Here is a 6,000-nt window from a genome sequence, read left to right as displayed (position 1 = left end):
GCGACGCCGCACACGGCGGTGGCAGCCCCGCGGCCCGGCCGACGCTGCAGCCGGGCCGGCCCGAGCTCCTTCGATCGTGACCACATGTGACATCTCGCCAAAATGATTGTGCCGATTGTTTACGTTAACGCTAGTTGATAACCGAGAAGCCGACGCTGGCATGCTAATGTGAGTATTCGAATCGATAGCACGAGCACGCCATGAGATCCCAGATATAAAATGTAAAATTCATAACCGCGACGAGACGTAGCGTTAACGAACGTAACGTTACCTCTCCTGCAATGCGACAATGTGAGAACGCGTACCGACAAAGTTTTCATACATAATTAAAGTCTGGCGCGCGTTCTAGAGATCGTTAGGTTGCGCTCTCGCATTGTTGGTGATTTGATGTGAAATTGTCAACAGTCGGACTGTTCGGCGTGGCGATACGTGGACTGCACGCGGCGGCGACGCGGCTCGTGAGCTCGCGGGGTATTCGCGCGCGCGGTGTGATCGCGCGAGGATTTCGCGCGCGAGTTGTGGACGCGCGGGTAGATCGCGCGCGCGACCTGGCGGCTTGGCGCCATGCGGTAGCGCGGCGGCGCGGCCGAGCGGCGGGCGAGCACTCGTGCGCTCTCGGCTATGTGCCCCCTTTGCGCTACATTGTAAGTACTATTTTATGTCTATTGATTATACTCAAAAACCACACCAAAATAGCAATTATCGTAATATCTTCGAAACGATCATAATTTTTATATGTACGGCTAAGTAATACATTCGGATAAGAAATAAATAAAATTGGAAGCTTTAGCAGCTTATTTTTTAAGATAATACGTCTTATAAAATAAAATCGTTTTCTGTCTGATGAAAGCAACAATCTGAAAACGAAGTTGTTTTAAACTTAAAACCTATTACAATAAGTTGATGTAACTAGTTTATACAATTTTAGCACTGACTGTTAATTTATTTTTGTCGTACATTCCTCAATGATACGGTATTTCAGTAGGAAAAATGTGATAGTGTTGTACAACGCCCAACAAATTATGCAAGGCTCATTAATTGCGCTCTTGTAAGCTCGGTATAATATTTTTCCTTGAAGTACAACGCGATACCATTCAGAACAAAAATTACCGCTACTGGCTTCCGCACAATGACAACAAAAAAAAAAGACATCTGACTGTGTAATATATTTTCATAACTTCCTTTAAAGTTATGAAAATAACAATAACGAAAAATCGAATTATAAAATTGTCCCAAACATTTTTTGATAGACAGACAAAATCAAGTTTTTAAATATAATCTCTCTGTTTGTTTGTTTGTTTGTTAAGAATTGGCTTAGACTAAGCAGTTTTATAAAGACATTCGATATTTTATATTGCCACAAAAATTCTCATACAAAGTTGATCCAAGCGAATTTGCAGAACGGCTCCGTAAAAATTGAAATCAATAAACATTTTTATTTACTTAACACACAAAATACATTTTCCATTCAATTAACTTATTTAATTATATAGCTGAAATATTTTATAGGCACAAAGTAACTAACGATTAAATTTTGTAATTTTTATTTTCGAACTAAAATAAAATAACTACGTATCAAAAAGACTTTCTATTCATATATCATTTATATATATAAAGAATAAGTAATTTCTCATAATATTCTATAAACATATCATAAAAAAAGTTTTTATCAAGAATAATATTTTCGTTAACCCATTAAAACGTTGTAGAATATGTAGATTAAAAAGGGGTTTCATTAGTGATTCGTAGATTATATCATTACACTACACTACATGTGCATATGTATTTATATGTAAAAATATAGTAATAATATGTGTTTATCATCATAATATATATAGTAAGTCCTTTGACAATGTCTCGAAATAAATTATTAAGAAAAAATATTAAGTCAAATTTAGAGTGATTGGCCTAGGTACTTTTTACATTTTTAATTTATATACATTGTATTGTATTTATATTTATAATTTAAATATGTATTTATTGTTGAAAAGAATCATGACGGATTGTTTCCAGTTTCTCGCTGTAGAATCTGCATTTCGGTAAAACGATGACTAAAAAGCGCTTCTAACAGCCATCCAAAGTAAAATAGATGTTATATTGATTTAATTTAAAGTTATATAAAAAGTTATGAATACTCGTACTTTTTTTTTACGAAATATCGTGACTTAGTTCGCTAAGCAAAAATCACTGAATAGTTTTTAATACAGCCTCAGAAAAGAATTCTCAAGGGTAGGAAAAAATCTTTACTCGTATCCACATTTCAGGTGTATTAAGTCGTGGAACGAACGTCAGCTCGTTTTTTAAAATGTTAGGCTTGGCTTATTTAATATCTACATTTAACTCGAAATGACCACGAAATACTATTACACGAAATTTGACGGTATTTATTTTCGTGACCAGGCAATACCCACGAAATCTAAATAGCTTTCATTAAAGTATCGTCTAATAAGTTTTTGAATTGTCATGTTAAAATATTAAATTAAATGTACAGTTCATAATTTAATCTCATCATACTACTTTTGAAAAACGCCCGGAAACTCTTGTATTACACTTTTTCGTCAATTTAATTAGATGGGTATGTTTATCTCGCAGAAAAATCAACTAATTAATTCTACCCTTTTAATCTCCTTACGTAGGTGACGTATACTTTTTATTTAGTAACAAGCGTTATTTATTAACGTTGTTTTAACATGACATTTAATATATTTTTTATTTGACGGTCACAAGTATCGTTTTAAATCTTATATACTTTAAATTTTCATAAATGTACCAAAATACCCCAATGGGCAATAAAAAACGGTCGTGTAATAAATTACACGCATAAAATGTCGAGGTAAACAGATGATTTTAAGTCGGTTGAGATGATAACAATTATTGTGCGACACTAAAGTTGATGACAAAATTAACTCGTTTCTGAAACACGAATCATAACCAAATTTGCTAATTTTTTCTTTAGTCTAATGGCCATTGGTCGGTGGTAGCTGATGACGTAGTAGACGACCAATGAACGTTCCAGCTTAAGTCAAATCAATTAATCTGACTTCTAGCAATTATTAAACCAGTAATTTAGCATTACAGCTTAGTGTAATATTAAAGGTATTTTTTTAATATAAATAACCGTACTATATTAATTTATTAAAAAAATTGTAAGCATTTTGGTGTTTATTATAAAGGTGGCTTAATTAAACCGCTTGTTGGCCCTGAAAAAAAAAACTATTTAAATATTGCCTAAGAATATATATATATTGCTTTTTTTCATCATTAAAACGTATATATTAGATAACAAATAACTTATACTTTAATATATTACGTATCAAAGAACACAAATAAAAATATTCCTTATTATTAATTCATGAACGGGATTTGATATCGAGTTTGCTATGACAACAGTCGGTCGACGAGACCAACTGATCACTCCGCCAATAATTTTTTTTTATTTATCTTATGCACATATTTTAGCCAATTAAACAGCGCTACAGTGCTACTATAAAATTTGATCCAATCATCTATTAAATTTCCTGTAGCTTTCAGAACATCGTATAAAAATACAATGAAATACATTTATAATGACAATACATTGTCATCTGTTATTAAGCAATACAATTAGACTATTTATTTATTCAACTTATTTATTGGGGATCTGTCAGTTTGATTTTCATCCACTCACCTGTCTCCTCAAAAAGGAAGAGAAAGTCTTAGCCTAGCAGTGGGACATTCAAAGGCTGTTACTGTTACAACACCGGTCATTCTATCTCATCAGTAGTACTGTATTCCGGATTAAATGGTGAGCGAGCCAGGGTAATCGAAACAACGCTCATATCATTTCCTGTCTTAGATTGTCATTGAAGATGCAAGAAGTGATTTATCTTTCTTATCCAGTTCCTAAGGTTGAAGATATACATAATACTTATCTCCAGGTCGCGCATTTGCTGGTCTGACGCCTTTAACACACTAAAGAAACCTCTTTACATTAGGACTTTAAGTAAGACAGACAAGTATTATCCAGATTGTCTTCTTCCACTAAGAAGGATAAGTTATAATATAAATAAAAGGCGTAATAATTTTTGCCTTGCGCTTACCATTGCATTGCTAAGAAAAAGAAACTCTTCTCCTCTAATTTCGTGGTCATCCATGCCGCTTACCCAAAATCTATCGTGTCATACGATTTGTTTTTTTACCTTTTCTTAAAATGCCATATATAAATGAATTATCTGTGGTGACTTTACTGTGTACACTTGTTAACTATAAGTTTCAAATTTAAAGAAAATAATTCAATTATTAAACTGTATATTTTGTTCTCTAGTCCATTCGTTTCGCTCAGTCTATTATATAGTAGATCCACTCAACTGATATTGATAGTATAATAATATGTGTTATAGTAACTACAGCATAAAAGACCTGAATTAATTAGAAAATGTTGTATAGTATCTGTAACCGTTATACTCTCATTAGTGTGTATTTGATTTAATGTGACTTTTTTGATAAAAACTAACCTAACACGTAGTATGATTATTTTAATCCGCTTTGAGGGTGAGTGTAATAAACGCTCCCGCTGCATTAATTAGCACGTAACAAATGATGTGTGGCTCATTCGAGGCAAGGTACATGATTTGTCTATAAGAAAATGTTTATTTCATTTGAATTTCGAACAGGTATTCTGCTAATGACATTAGTAGTCGATGTACAAATTATATCCGATAACGGATTTCCTTTTAAAAACAGAAGTGCTATTCTTTAAGTCCTTTATGCGTTTCACACGCGTTAAATTTTGAAGGAATTGATATGAAATGTTACTTATATGCTTTAAATTTATTAGATATAGTCAATATATCATATCACATTCATCTTACTGAGATTCCATTTGAAGTACGATTCAATAGTTTTTTTTCTTTTTAATATATATAAAAAAAAAAAACAAAAATAACATTAATTTTAATCGCAATCCTCTCCATTCATTATGTTTACACGAAAATCTAGAATGAATATATCATTGGTAATTTAACCCTGAGAAAGAAAAATAGATTAATTATATATATTTATGTATATTGCGACTTAATAAAGAGACACGGTATGTTATTTATACATAGGTAATAGTTTAATAAGCGTAACATTACGTGTTGATGAATCTTCATCATATAGTTACAAATAGGCGTTTATTATATATAGTTCCACAGATAACTTAATAATATATAATAATTTTCTATTTCTTCTTAGACGCACAGCCACATAAAACATAATATGATATCCACAATACTCTTTTTTTCAAAAATGTTGGATGGATACACGAAAAGCATACCGTCATTATCTCTTATAACAGACAGAAGCTTTCTTTTGTATCACAATTTTGTATCATTACGATAATAATTAATTATAAAAACCCAAATCATAAAAAATACACAATATATGTAGATAAAAACATCTTATGAACTTATATCGCATAAAATCTTTACGTTCTCCTAAAACTTTGATGTTTGATCGTGAAATAGGTATTTTCTTTTACGCTTGCATACAGAAACGCTTTTTGGCTGGAATAGAGAATTCACTTGGAACCAAACATCGAAGTTGGGTCATGATGAGAGTAGTTGCAATTAAGATAAAAGGTACAACACTTATAGACGGATAATTAGTATTGCTTATTAGAAAATTATGGAATTGATTGAAAAATTCACGAGTTGCTTAATGATGTGTAAATCATGTTCATTCCTAAAACTAACCTCTATTCGTCCTTACACCTAGCATAAGCTATTAGCACTTAATTCGAGGAATACGTAGAAATTATCTAAATTGCATTAACTATAAATTGTTCATTTATAACTGTATTAAAACTAGTAAAGATTTTAAACAATATAATTTGGTCGAAATTTACGATATTTTTCTAGACCAATCGTCCAATTTTTACTTCGAACTATATATGTTTCATTCCCCTTTCATAATAAAGACTTAAAAAATGTACAGCATTTAATAAATTTTTAATAATCAGGTGCTTTACTAAAATATTTT

General features: G+C 31.8%; 1 protein-coding gene across 1 annotated transcript in view; it reads left to right on the top strand.

The window, feature by feature from the left end:
• The first annotated feature begins 598 nt into the window (after window positions 1-598).
• The window catches only part of LOC126773357 (acetylcholine receptor subunit alpha-like 1), a 232,425-nt gene continuing 227,023 nt past the window's right edge, over window positions 599-6,000 (top strand). The window contains exon 1 of the mRNA XM_050494270.1: window positions 599-644. The gene's annotated coding sequence lies outside the window, so the exon portion shown is untranslated. The remainder of the gene's footprint in view (window positions 645-6,000) is intronic.

The sequence above is a fragment of the Nymphalis io genome, chromosome 14 (genome assembly GCF_905147045.1).
Source record: "Nymphalis io chromosome 14, ilAglIoxx1.1, whole genome shotgun sequence".
In the NCBI taxonomy this organism is placed as follows: Eukaryota; Metazoa; Arthropoda; class Insecta; order Lepidoptera; family Nymphalidae; genus Nymphalis; species Nymphalis io.
Note: the sequence above shows the minus strand (reverse complement) of the source record. Positions and strands in the feature narration are given on the sequence as shown.